The following is a 14,212-nucleotide window of genomic DNA, read 5'->3' as shown; positions in this document are numbered from 1 at the left end:
GGAAGAGTGTGTCCAAGGTACATGGGCATGAGGTGCATGTGTCCGAGGTACACGGGCATAAGCTTGTAAGGATGTTGCTATTACTGATGCAGAAAGTGTAACTGAGCATCGCTGTGGACCAGGCGCTGCAAGGCACTCAAGGTCTACTTGCTGGAGAAATGAATTGGCAAAAGATATGGTGCTTGGGGTATTGGGTGAACATCGTATACTATGCCAAGAAAAGAGGTTCAAACTCTCTTTTCCAGGAAACTGATATTCATGGCAGTTTTTAAGCAGGCAAGTGATTCCCGCCTCCACACCCCCAAGGAGTTGACTGGCCTTGTGGAGAATTAAGCTAAAATTTGGAGAAACTGATGTCAGGGATCTTAGTGTGTGTGATGTGTCTACTGTAGAGCAGTTGATGTACAATAAAAATGTCTGCTAAATTCTATTTTAACCAGAGTTTAATGACTAATCATAAAATGGAATTTGGACATTTGTCTCTTTTGAAATATGTTTTAAAAATATGGTGAAACTCATCTTTCACTTGCCTTATTTGGTGCATTTTTACATTGTTGATATTATATAATTATTATTCTTTGGGACAATTGCAAGTGACTTTTTGTGAAATTTGAAGTGCTAGTGGTATTTCACTGTAAAATATTTTACTTTTTTCTGTGTCTGAAATAGAAAAGTTGTTAATTAATGTGCTTTTATATCTTCCACAATTTTTCATTGACATTATAGGACATAATTCCTCCTTAAAAAAGCATAAATATCCTAGTCTTAGTGAACCTGTCTGTAGACAATTTAAGAGTGAGAAAAACTAAAAAAAAAAAAAATTGGAGAAGGAAGTCACATTTTTTCTTTAGGGGATTATTGCTTTTGGAAATACATTTTAAAGTTTCAGCAAACACCTTTTTAGAAAATGATTTATTTAAACAAGATAACTATGCCAAGGTAAGGCTTATACCAGTAACATAGCAACTGTAGGTACACATTTAATTTTGTGAGAAAGATGGCAAGAAAAATGTCTTGAGCTTGAAATGAATGCCTATTGCCAATTCAATAATGTAAAATATCTCATATGGAGACAAACCTGGTTATGATGGTGATTTCTTATAACATTTTAATGTAAATAATATGATTTTGTCATTCATGTTTTATACAAAAAGGAACCTTAGGAGTTGTTAAAAGATTATACTGATCACTGTTAGTTGTTATATACATAACATTTTAGAAATACTTCATCTAAAAAAGGGAAAAAATGAGGGAACCAGATGACTACATTATTTGACTAAAGACTTACTCATACACAATTTCACTTAAAAGGAGCTAAAGGTGATGGAGGGAAAACATGTGGTTTGGCACTTGAATGTCATAAAGCAACTTTAATATACTTTATTCAGTAAAGCTTTTTGAAAAATGAAATAATTCTCAGGAAGCTAAATACTTTATTGCAAAAGGTAATTAGTTACTATAATACTAAGAATTCTCTTTGCATTTTGTGAATAAATATTTGGTGCAATGGCATGTAGTATTTTTCTTTCAAAAATAATATATTTTAATAGACATTTATTAAGTTATACTGGTTCAGACCCAGGATCCCAAACCACACAAAATTAAATAGAGCTTAATTTTGACTTTTCCTAATATAACATACCAAATTTTTTTGCTTTGCATATGTTTAAGTGTATGCTACTTGGCAGATTTTGCTGATTTCAAATTAGTATAAAACTAACAAGAAATAAGTGTGGCCACGAATTAGGTAGACTTGTGATTTTGAACGTATAGCAGCAGTTGATGTTATGATCTTAAGCAAGTTGATCTTTTTCTTTTTGTTTTAGCATTGTTAATCTTAGAGTATGTTATACAGAGGGTGACTCATCCTTGTTTGCCTGGACTAATGACTTTCCCCAGGACTTGGGACTTTTGGTGCTAAAACTAAGATGCGTGCATGCTAAGTCGCTTCGGTTGTGTACAACTCTTTGTGACCTTACGGACTGTAACCCACCAGGCTCCTCTGTTGATGGGATTCTCCAGGCAAGAATACTGGAGTGGGTTGCCATGCCCTCCTCCAGGGGATCTTCCCAACCCAGAGATTGAACTCATGTCTCTTTAAGAGCAACACTCCTGCATTGGCAGGTGGGTTCTTTACCACTAGCACCACCTGGGAAGCCCCAAACTAGGGTCAGTTCTATTCAGTTCAGTCTCTCAAAACTAGGATTGTCCCAGGTAAACCAGAAACGCTGCTCTCTGTGTGTCCTCAGGACATCTTTAGGGATTTTGTGAGTCCAAAATTATTTTTATAATTATACTAAGGCATTATTCACTTCTTTGACTTTCATTCTCCCTCATATGGACAGTGGAGTTTTCCAGAGACTGCAAGAGATATTTACAACAGATTAAATTAGAAGCAGATCAGAGAATGAACTAAGTCAGATATGAAGAGATTTATAAAAATGTATGTCTTCTCATTAAATTTTCCTTGTTTTGAAAATCTTCATTATCTTTCATTAAATGTTTTATATATATTACCATGTAATGAATTAATTTTTAAATGGATTAATAAATATTTATAAAATTTTGTCTTAGTTTCTAATGTATTGTAATAAGTACTGAGAAACAAAACCTGCATAAATAAAGGCTCTTTAAGGATCCTCAATAATTTTAAGGTGTATAAAGGAGTCTTGATACAAAAGAGTTTGAGAAATACTGATTCAGAATTTTTCTACGTTAAAGAAGGGACTTCTATTTCTGAACAATATCATACATTGAGCCTTTCAACAGACTTTGTTTATGGGACCATGGTTTCTTGTCTTACTCTTCTTATCTCTCCGTGTAGTCATGCTTCTTCCCTGTGCCCTAATTTCTATAAAGGAGCATGTTGTCAATTTACTCTGGCTTACTTTCACTTTCAATCATGATAGCTAAAGCTCAACAGGAAAGAGAAAGAGCAGCAACACTTATGGGAACACAAAGGTGTGAAACGGTTCCATCAGACTAATCCATTCTTTTAAGCACAAAGAATCTTATAAGTAGTAGGGGTACTATTGTTTCTCCAAAGCTGCCTGTGTCTTGGCATTACTCCTATGAGCATATTACCTATTACTGATCTTTATGAATATAGATATATGCCACATGACTCCACCTAGCAATTGTAGGTCAGAAAGGATTCTCGTTTTCTTCACTTTATGAGTCTGAGTTATTGTTAATACTGGAATAATCAGAGTCATGTGACTCTGGCAGAGCTTATCCTAGTATTGCCTTCTATCGTCATGAGGACAGACTCATAGTGGACCAGTGTGGAGACCTGGCTCTGAACTTTGGAACTGGTGAATTATTGACCACATAACTGCAGCAGAATATATCCTATGTTAAACTAACAACTGTTCAACCTAAATAGTTCAGTTCAGTTCATTCGCTCATTTGTGTCCCGACTCTGCGATCCCATGGACTTCAGCACGCCAGGCTTCCCTGTCCATCACTGACTCCCAGAGCTTGCTCAAACTCATGTCCATTGTTGGTGATGCCATCCAACCATCTCATCCTCTATTGTCCTCTTCTCCTCCTGCCTTCAATCTTTCCCAGCATCAGGGTCTTTTCCAATGAGTCAGTTCTTTGCATCAGGTGGCCAAAGTATTGGAGTTTCAGCTTCAACATCAGTCCTTCCAATGAATATTCAGGCCTGATTTCCTTTAGGATTGACTGGTTGGATCTCCTTGCAGTCCAAGGGATTCTCAAGAGTCTTCTCCAGCACCACAATTCAAAAGCATCAGTTCTTTGGCACTCAGCTTTTTTTATGGTCCAGCTCTCACCTCCATACATGACTACTGGAAAAACCATAGCCTTGACTAGATGGACCTTTGTCAGCAAAATAATGCCTCTTGAAAGTAATGCACTGTGATAGAATTTGGATTATGATCATTGCCATAAAATCCCAATATCAACTAAGGGAGATACAGATCCATGGCTCAAAAATTATAGATCTGATAAACTTTGTGTTACAATGAATTTATGCAGAGCTTTCTTTTACAAACATTTAGTTACTTTGAGACTATTTTAGGAAGTTAATTGATAAATCTTTGATGTTAGATGAAGTTAGTTGATACATCTTTGATATTAGATGGTTCTAGTGTTGCAGACTATCCACAGCATTCTGTTATTTCCTAAACACTAGAGCTCAGCATCTTTCCATGGCAGTGAAAATGCATCAAGAACCTAATTTTAATGTGGCTGTGCCATAATTGATTTACTTAATTCTATTTATTGTATCCACTTGGGATGTATAAATTTAAATTCCTAGAAGTGGAACTGCTGAGTCAACAGATATATGCCTTTTTGAGAATTTTGATTTACATTGTTAATTTATCCCTAGAAAGGTTGTAATAATTCATATTTCTTAGAAATTTTAAACAGTGTTTGTTTCTCCATAACTTTGAAGACCTGGGGATTATCTTTCTTTCAAATCTTTGTCAATCATAAGATTAATGGGGGCTACCTTGTAATTCTGGCTCCCATAGGACCCAATCTCAGAGTATTTGATTTAGTCAGCCTACAATAGAGCTCCAGAATTTGCATTTCTTGCAGGTCCAAGATTAGTAGAAAGAGTATCAGGTTAGGGGTTGAAAGATTTGGGTTCAAGTTCTTGTTTTGCCACTCACTGTGTAACTTCAGATGGATCATTTTAACTTCCCTGAGTTTTGGTTTTTAAATAGCATAAGGTTGTCTGAAAGACTGAGTGAGCAAATGAATGTGGAATGGGCTATATTAAGTGTATATTGACACTGTTATCTTTTATGGTTTCATTTAGTTAGATGTCAAAAACTTAGTTGCATAACTAAATTCTCCTGGGGAACAGAGGCTCCATTTTATTTGCAACATATGAATCTCAGGAAACAGGCCAACTTCAGTCTCTTTACTGAGTTCTTAAGGGCCATTTGAAGATCAAGATGGGCATGGATTTGAAGGCAGAGGTTTGCCATTTGCATTTGATAGTATGTATGAACGGATATTGGCTAGTTACTCTTTCACTGGGATTTTACCTACCTTATTAGTATAATCCAGCAGTCCCCAAGGATCAGCTTCGTGGAAGACAATTTTTCCATGCAATGAGGTGAGGATGATGGTTTTTAGATGATTTAAGTGCATTACATTTATTGTGTACTTCTATTATTCTTGTAATATATAATGAAACAATCATACAATTGTAACTTGCCACTCACTGATAGAATTTTGAATATGAGTCTGTAAGCAATTTTGATTTACTTCTCAAATCATCAGGCATTAGATTCCCATAAGGAACATACCACCTTGATCCCGCACATGTGCAGTTTACATAGTAGGGCTCACTCTCCTGCAAGAATCTAATGCCACTGCTGATCTAACAGGAAGCAGAGCTCAGGCAGTAATGCAAGTGATGGAGAGTGGCTGAAAATACAGATGAAACTTTGCTCACTTCAGGAGGACCATCCATTCCATACGAATTATGGCTTTGTTGTTGAAAGAAACAAATTTTTTTTTAATCTCTATCACATCCCTTTGATATACAACTAAAGATAACAAAAGCATTAACCAGTGGTTTTATATATATGTATATTACTTAATCAAGTTTACAATATTGAGACATATTTTAGTGACAGCCCGTAACTTTAGTAAATTTTGTTATAAGATCGTGTTTGTGTGACACTGTTTCACAGACCAAAAGTGTGGGAGGACAGATTCAGGAGGATCCAACAAATGTTATTCAAGATAACAAATGCTTTAGCCTCATATTTGATACCTAGAGGTTGAGGCTTTGCAATATGGCGTAGCTTTTTTCAACAGATGCCATCTTGTTTTCTTGGGATCAGATCAGATCAGTCTCTCAGTTGTGTCCGACTCTTTGGCCTCCCTGTCCATCACCAACTCCTGGAGTTCACCCAGACTCACGTCCATCGAGTCAGTGATGCCATCCAGCCATCTCATCCTCTGTCGTCCCCTTCTCCTCTTGCCCCCAATCCCTCCCAGCATCAGAGTCTTTTCCAATGAGTATAGCATTAGTTAATTTAGTTTCTCAGAACAAGAACATTAAAAAATACTCAAGATATGAGATGAGTGCTGCAGAGCAAGAGTAAACTTAGAGGGAAATGGAGGGAGCTAGAAAAAGTCTTCATCCACAGAGCTTGATAATGGTCATTTGCTGCTGCTGAACTTCTAGCTGGAGAGATGCTTTGGCATTTTGATGTGACTTGCAGGCAGGGTGTGGCTTTTGATCAGGAGCTGACATTAATGATCAGGGTCAGCTGTGGTTAAAGCTTGTTTTTTCCATCATAAGAAGAGCATCAAGGAAAAAAGTCAGTATATTTCAGTACTGTAAACTGTTTTGGGCTGTTTCCGCCATTTGGCAGCTCTATAAACGGAGTAGGGTTTCACTGAAAGAATGAGAACTGAGCAGTGCATGTTCTCTGCTTTCCAGCTGAGATGACTGCTGTTCCAATGCAGAACTAGTATTTCTGAGTGTTCATTTTAAGAATAACATTTTGTTACTTTTCCCCTGAATATAGTATAAATATAAATAAATATTCTGAAATATATAAAAAGTTTAGCATATACTTTCTTCTGGTGTGAACTAAATATAATGATTATATAGAAAACGTAAAAAGGAAATGCATCCTTGGTCCTTGGTCCCATCAGTGAAAAATAAGGTTAATGGACTCAAGGTGATTTCCAAGATCACTTTCAGTTCTAAAGCTCTGTCAGTTTTACTGATTCTTTTAATGACCTAGGTATTATGCTTTTCATTCAAATGTTGAATGATATAGAATAGTATATCCATCAAGGTCCTGGTAAGGAGCAGTGACATTCTTTAAAATGTTTAAAGAATGTCACTGCAGATGGTGACTGCAGCCATGAAATTAAAAGACTCTTACTCCTTGGAAGAAAAGTTATGACCAATCTGGATAGCATATTCAAAAGCAGAGACATTACTTTGCTAACAAAGGTCCGTCTAGTCAAGGCTATGGTTTTTCCTGTGGTCATGTATGGATGTGAGAGTTGGACTGTGAAGAAGGCTGAGCGCCGAAGAATTGATGCTTTTGAACTGTGGTGTTGGAGAAGACTCTTGAGAGTCCCTTGGACTGCAAGGAGATCCAACCAGTCCATTCTGAAGGAGATTCAGCCCTGGCATTTCTTTGGAAGGAATGATGCTAAAGCTGAAACTCCAGTACTTTGGCCACCTCATGCGAAGAGTTGACTCATTGGAAAAGACTCTGATGCTGGGAGGAATTAGGGGCAGGAGGAGAAGGGGATGACAGAGGATGAGATGGCTGGATGGCATCACTGACTCGATGGACGTGAGTCTGGGTGGACTCCGGGAGTTGGTGATGGACAGGGAGGCCTGGCTTGCTGCGATTCATGGGGTCACGAAGAGTCGGACACAACTGAGTGACTGAACTGAACTGAACTGAACTGACTGAAACTTTAAAAGTTTAAACTGTTTAAAAGTTTAAAATGTTTAAACTTTAAAAGGTTTAAACTACATAGGTTTCATAAAGGGACTGTTTAATAGGATGTGGGCAAGGTTAAGGGAACTTACCTGGGATGGGGAGGCACTCAGAGCTCATCAAGCAACAACGGCCAGGCAGGTAAGTGGTATTAAAGCTGGGACCATGGAAGAGGGTAATCAAGGGGACTAGACATCACCACTCTCAGATATATGCTGTGGTATTGAGGAGAGATAGAGACAAACACCTGACTTTCTCTTCTTTCACTTACTGACATGGAGGACTTTATGGGTCAGTCTAAGAAGTGGCATATATCACGCCCACCCACATTCCATTGGCTAGCATCTGAACACACTTCGTTGAAGAGAACACGGGGAAATGAAGTTCTGTGTCTCAGTAAGGTCAAGAATGCCTTCCAACTTTCTGAGCGGAACACCTGTTAGATTGTGGTTAGGAAGCTGTCTTGGGCTTTCTTCTCATTTGCTGATAATTTATCCATAGTAAGGCCCACCTTTTTGCCTCATTACTACTTGCTCTTTGTTGACTTTTTCTTGGTTATAGTCAGTATATAGAGATCTTACATATCTTTCCTATCTCCTCCCCCAAGTATCTCTGTCCTTTACCCTGCTTTATTTTCTTTATACTATTTATCACTGTATGAAAGTACATTATTTACTTACTTTGTTTACTGTCTTCACTAGTCTTTTAAACTTTTTTGTGTAGGACTTTGTCGTATTCCTCCTTATGTTACAATTCCTGGAGCACTGAGTGAGCCATTTTAGCACTGTGCCATAATCCGCTCTTCACATTATTATTTATGCCCGTTGCGTGTTCTATTTGTGTCAATTTCATTTCTCTCTTGAAAACCTTTCCTTTGTTTTCTCTAGTTTGATTTATGATTTGCTTTATGGTTATTCTCATTAGTCTAGTGAAAGAGGCTTCATTGATGAAACCAGAAGCCATCATACAGTCTTAAGAGTTCATATTCCAATTTTTAATTCCTTTATATGTTCTCAGGTTCGCACTTAATTTATTTCTGATGCCTTCTAAGTTTCTTTGCTGTTGTCCCTATTCAACTTCTGTTATAATCTCTTGCATGATCTGAGGACTCACCTTCTATTCTGGCCATACTTTCCCTCAAGTTCTTGTAACAGTGTTGGAAGCTTTATCTCTATCACCAGACCTTGCCTCTCTAGGGCTTCCCTGGTGGCTCAGATGGTAAAGAATCTGCCTGCAGTGCAGCAGACCTGGGTTCCATCCCTGGGTTAGGAAGATCCCCTGGAGAAGGGAATGGCAGAGCATTCCAGTATTCCTGCCTGAAGAATTCTACGGACAGAGGAGCCTGGAGGGCTACAGTCCATGGGTTTGCAAAGAATTGGACTCGACTGAGTGACTAACATGTTCACTTTTTCCCTCTCTTAGCTATACAGCTTAGTCTAAACAATTAAATATAATGTATAGGGATTAAATATTTACTTTCATTCACTACATGCTTTTTCACCTTAACTCTAATTCCATTCTTTTTTTTTTTTTATTGTTATGTAACAAACCACGCAAACTTGGGTATAAAACAATAGCTATTTTATCCTGTTCTTGGATTTTTGTGTGGCAAGAATTCAGAGACGGCAAGTGTGGATTATTTGTCTTTGCTCCAGAATGTCTGGGTCCTCATCTGAGAAGATTCAAAAGAATGGGAGGTGATTCGAATCGCTGAGTGTTGGGATTATGTGGTGGTTTCTTCATCCACACGTCTGGTGACTAGAATGAGTGATTCAAAGACTTGGACTATTACTTGGGTGCCTACGCATGGCCTCTTCCTGTGGCTCGGGTCTCTCACAGTACAGCAGCTGGATCTGACAGGAAGCATCTGGAAAGAGAGTGCTCTATGAGAATGAGGCAGAAGCTTCAAGATATCTTCCATGCTAGGCTCAGAAATCATTCAATGATACTCCACCACACTGTCTTCATTACAAGTGAATCACGAAAGCTGGCTTGGGTTTCAGGGAGGGTAATTAAAATTTTTCTGTAGATGGGGGAGTGGTGAAGTCACACCGAGGAAAGCGTTGTGGAATGAGAGACTCTTGTGGACCATCTTTGGAAATTAAATCTACTGCATTGACCTATATCTAATCCATAGGATTTCCTCTGTTTAACTCAATGCAGTTGAAATGCCCTGCAGCCTTGTTACACAAAGTGTCATCCACGGACCAGAAGCATCCACATCCCCTGGGAGTTTTTTCAAAATACAGAATCTCAGACCACTCAGTCAGCATTTACATTGACAAGATCCCCAGCTGATTCATTTATACTTTAAAGTTTGAGAAATACTGCTGTGTGAGGCACTGACCACGATGCCAACTTGCCAATATCCACCTAATGGCAGAAAAATATCAAGTGCTGAAAGAATACTTGAAGTGGTCCAGATTGAATTCCTATTTGCAGGCAGCATTTCAGTACCATAGATTACACTTGTCATTAGGAATATTGATTTCATTGCTGTTAATTGTGAGCTAGCTTACCTTTTCGGAGAAGGCGATGGCACCCCACTCTAGCACTCTTGCCTGGAAAATCCCGTGGATGGAGGAGCCCGGTGGGCTGCAGTCCATGGGGTCGCTGAGAGTTGGACACGACTGAGCGACTTCACTTTCACTTTTCACTTTCATGCATTGGAGAAGGAAATGGCAACCCACTCCAGTGTTCTTGCCTGGAGAATCCCAGGGACAGGGTATCCTGGTGGGCTTCCATCTATGGGGTCGCACAGAGTTGGACACGACTGAAGTGACTTAGCAGCAGCAGCTTACCTTTTTAGGAACAGTAAATATATCTTCAGTATATGTCCTCAAAATTTAGTATAATGCACAAAGCTAGCTAAAATAAGTATTAATCATTAATCTCCTTGACTCAAGAGGATTTGGAATGGCTATGTAGTTTGGTATTTCTTATTATGTTAACTGTGTGTGTGTGTTAGTCACTCAGTCATGTCCGACCCTTTGAGACCTCATGGACTGTAGCCCTCCAGGCTTCTCTGTCCATGGAATTCTCCAGGCAAGAATACTGGGGTGGGTTGGCATTTCCTCCTCCAATGGATCTTCCTGACCCAGGAATCGAACCCAGGTCTCCTGTATTGCAGGCAGATTCTTTACCATCTGAGTCACCAGGAAGCTATAATGTTATAATGCTATTTTGAATAATTTCCAGGATCAAAACTTAGGTTCTTTTGGATTTAACATTCCCCTTAAACTAGTTTTAGTTGTTGGAATTTATAAAGCTTTTTCTTTCTTGTGACAGTTGTTAGTATACATATATATTTTCTGCTAAATGAATGACTGTGATTTTTAATTTTTCTTTTAAATATTAAGATAGTCTAACTCATTCTTCAAACTGTTAAAAACTGGGGATATGTATAGATATTTTATTAATATCTACAGTAGATGACTGTTATGTAGAGTTCAATTCCTAGATTCCATTTAGTCATGTTTTCTTTAAATAGTCTTCTTAAAATTTGTTTTAGCATAAGGGAGTAAACATCCCCAAATTAATTTTGGTTGGCACATTATTTATTAAAAGCAGTTTTTCTCAAACTATAATTTCCATACTAACACTATTTGCAGGATTTTTTTAAAAAGTGCTTGTTAAAATTGCAGATTTCTGATCTGCATCCCAGTCCTTTTGAATCAGACTCTCTGGAGTTGAAACATGGAAAAATCTCTGAGGCTGGGACCTAATTTCTTTGGCACACTAAAGTTTGTGACCTACTTTACATTAATCTAATCATAATTTCAAGTTATTTATCATGGGAATAAACGGGTCTTGGGATATTGGCAGAGAACAGCTTTTCAAATACCTATCTTTCCTGGGAGCTCTACCCTTGGAAGATAATTTAATTGGAAGTCAATTTTGTGATTAATCTAGTAAAACTCTTGTATTTTTCAAATAATGAAACTGAGCACTAAAGAACTTAAATGATTTTTCAAAAGTCATACTAGTGAGCAGCAAACCTCTGATCAGAGCCCACATCTTGTGTGAACCAAGTGAGATTCCTCCTTTATGCTCTCTAAACTAGGATTGCTTAATCTTCAAGCCTGACTTAGGTATGTTCAGTTCAGTTCAGTTGCTCAGTCGTGTCCGACTCTTTGTGACCCCATGGAAGGCAGCACGCCAGGCCTCCCTGTCCATCACCAACTCCCGGAGTTTACTCAAAACTCATGTCCGTCGAGTCAGTGATGCCATCAAACCATCTCATCCTTGGTTGTCCCCTTCTCTTCCTGCCTTCAATCTTTCCCAGCATCAGGGTCTTTTCCAATGAGTCAGTACTTTGCATCAGGTGGCCAAAGTATTGGAGTTTCTGCTTCAGCATTAGTCCTTCCAGTGAATATTCAGAACTGATTTCCTTTAGGATGGACTGGTTGTATCTCCTTGCATTCCAAGAGACTGTCAAGAGTCTTCTCCAACACCACAGTTCAAAAACATAAATTATTTGGTGCTTAGCTTTCTTGATAGTCCACCTCTTATATCCATACATGACTACTGGTAAAACCATAGCCTTGACTAGACAGACCTTTGTTGGCAAAGTAATGTCTCTGCTTTTTAATATGCTGTCTAGGTTGGTCATAACTTTTCTTCCAAGGAGCAAGCGTCTTTTAATTTCATGGCTTGATCACCATCTGCAGTGATTTTGAAGCCCCCCAAAATAAAGTCTGTCACTGTTTCCACTGTTTCACCATCTATTTCCCATGAAGTGATGGGACCAGATGCCATGATCTTAGTTTTATGAATGTTGAGTTTTAAGCCAACTTTTTCACTCTCCTCTTTCACCTTCATCAAGAGGCTCTTTAATTCTTCTTTGCTTTCTGCCTTAAGGATTGTGTCATCTGCATATCTGAGGTTATTGATATTTGTCCCGGAACTCCTGATTCCAGTTTGTGCTTCATCCAGCCCAGCATGTCTCATGATGTACTCTGCATATAAATTAAATAAGCGGGGTGACAATATACAGTCTTGATGTACTCCTTTCCCAATTTGGAACCAGTCTGTTGTTCCATTTCTAGTTGTAACTGTTGCTTCCTGACCTGCATACAGATTTCTTAGGAGGCAGGTCAGGTGGTCTGGTATTCCCATCTCTTTAAGAATTTACCACAGTTTGTTGTGATCCACAATAAGGCTTTGGCATTGTCAATAGTGCAGAGGTAAATGTTTTTCTGGAACTCTCTTGCTTTTTCAATGATCCAACGGATGTTGGCAATTTGATCTCTGGTTCCTCGGACTTTTTTAAATCCAGTTTGAACATCTGGAAGTTCATGGTTCACATACTGTTGAAGCCTGGCTTGGAGAATTTTGAGCATTACTTTGCTAGCATGTGAGACGAGTACAGTTGTGTGGTAGTTTGAGCACTCTCTGACATTGCCTTTCTTAGGGATTGGAATGAAAACTGACCTTTTCCAGTCCTGTGGCCACTACTGAGCTTTCCAAATTTGCTGGCATATTGAGTGAAACACTTTCACAGCATCATCTTTTAGGATTTGAAATAGCTCAACTGGAATTCCATCATCTCCACTACCTTTGTTCGTAGTAATGCTTCCTGAGGCCCACTTGACTTCACATTCCAGGATGTCTGGCTCTAGGTGAGTGATCACACCATTGTAATTATCTGGGTCGTGAAAATCATTTTTGTATAGTTAGGTATGTTACAAGATCATAAAGTCTTGAACATTTAATCAGGAGGGATCCACTTGTTTTCTGAATTGGTTTGCTGTCTTTGACGCTTTGTCATTTAATTTGTTTTTTCCAAGTGATTTTTTTGTACGTACTTATAAATCTCATCATGACTTGGGGAAATAACTAGATAAAATGCATTTACATGAAAAACACAACATGAAAAAACCATTCAGATAGAGCAGGGATGAATTCTCTTTATGAAAAAGAACAAAAGTTTTCTTTAAATGAATAAAGTATTTATATGCCATTAACTCGACAAATGTTCAGATACTTCTGAAAATCATTTTACTAGATATTTTTAAGACTTTCTGAAATTTGTAGTAAGGGGACTCCCTTCCTGCATCCATCTCCAGATTCAGTCTCCTTCACTCCCTCTTCCTCTTCTTCACTTTTGTGTCCCATCTTTCCCTCTAGGATTGTACAAGCACAGTAGCTATGGGTAAGCCGTAGTACAGATGATCTCTTTTTAGGATGCTCAGTCATTAAAATGACTTTTAAACTGCCAAAGGTACTTAAGAGCATTGCACAATTTCAGTTTTTCCATTTTATGCTTCCCTCCGCTAAAGGTAATATCAACTGTATTTTCTGTGCCTTAACATTTGGGGATATTTTACCTTTATATGTATTTAGCAACAAATTTATCATTTATCATGACTGTTGAGGCCTATATGTATCAGGCACATATACTGGAGATGGAGAAGGGCCTGGCATGGATTTTTCCTGTATAGTGAATGGTACAAGGACTCCTCGGAAGTTCTTGCTGTTTCTCTGCCTCTTGCTCGTGTACATTGTCTCATTTTGCTGAATTTGGAGTCGAAAGCTTGATTGAACTAACGTCTCTTCTTTTTTTTTTCATTAAATGATTTTTTTGCTCTTATTGGCTGCTTTGATTCAGTTTTGTTGTTGCTGTTGATAATGTTTTTTTTATTTCAAATTAATTTATTTATTTTAATTGGAGGCTAATTACTTTACAATATTATAGTGGTTTTTGCCATACATTGACATGAATCAGCCGTGGGTGTACATGTGTTCCC

General features: G+C 38.2%; 1 protein-coding gene across 1 annotated transcript in view; it reads left to right on the top strand.

Annotated features, from left to right (window-relative positions):
- ADAMTS3 (ADAM metallopeptidase with thrombospondin type 1 motif 3) overlaps nucleotides 1–14,212 on the top strand; it is a 280,678-nt gene that overhangs the window by 116,025 nt on the left and 150,441 nt on the right. The gene's annotated exons all lie outside the window — the stretch shown is intronic.

Source organism: Bos indicus, chromosome 6, assembly GCF_029378745.1.
Source record: "Bos indicus isolate NIAB-ARS_2022 breed Sahiwal x Tharparkar chromosome 6, NIAB-ARS_B.indTharparkar_mat_pri_1.0, whole genome shotgun sequence".
In the NCBI taxonomy this organism is placed as follows: Eukaryota; Metazoa; Chordata; class Mammalia; order Artiodactyla; family Bovidae; genus Bos; species Bos indicus.
This window is presented reverse-complemented; position numbering and strand designations above follow the sequence as displayed.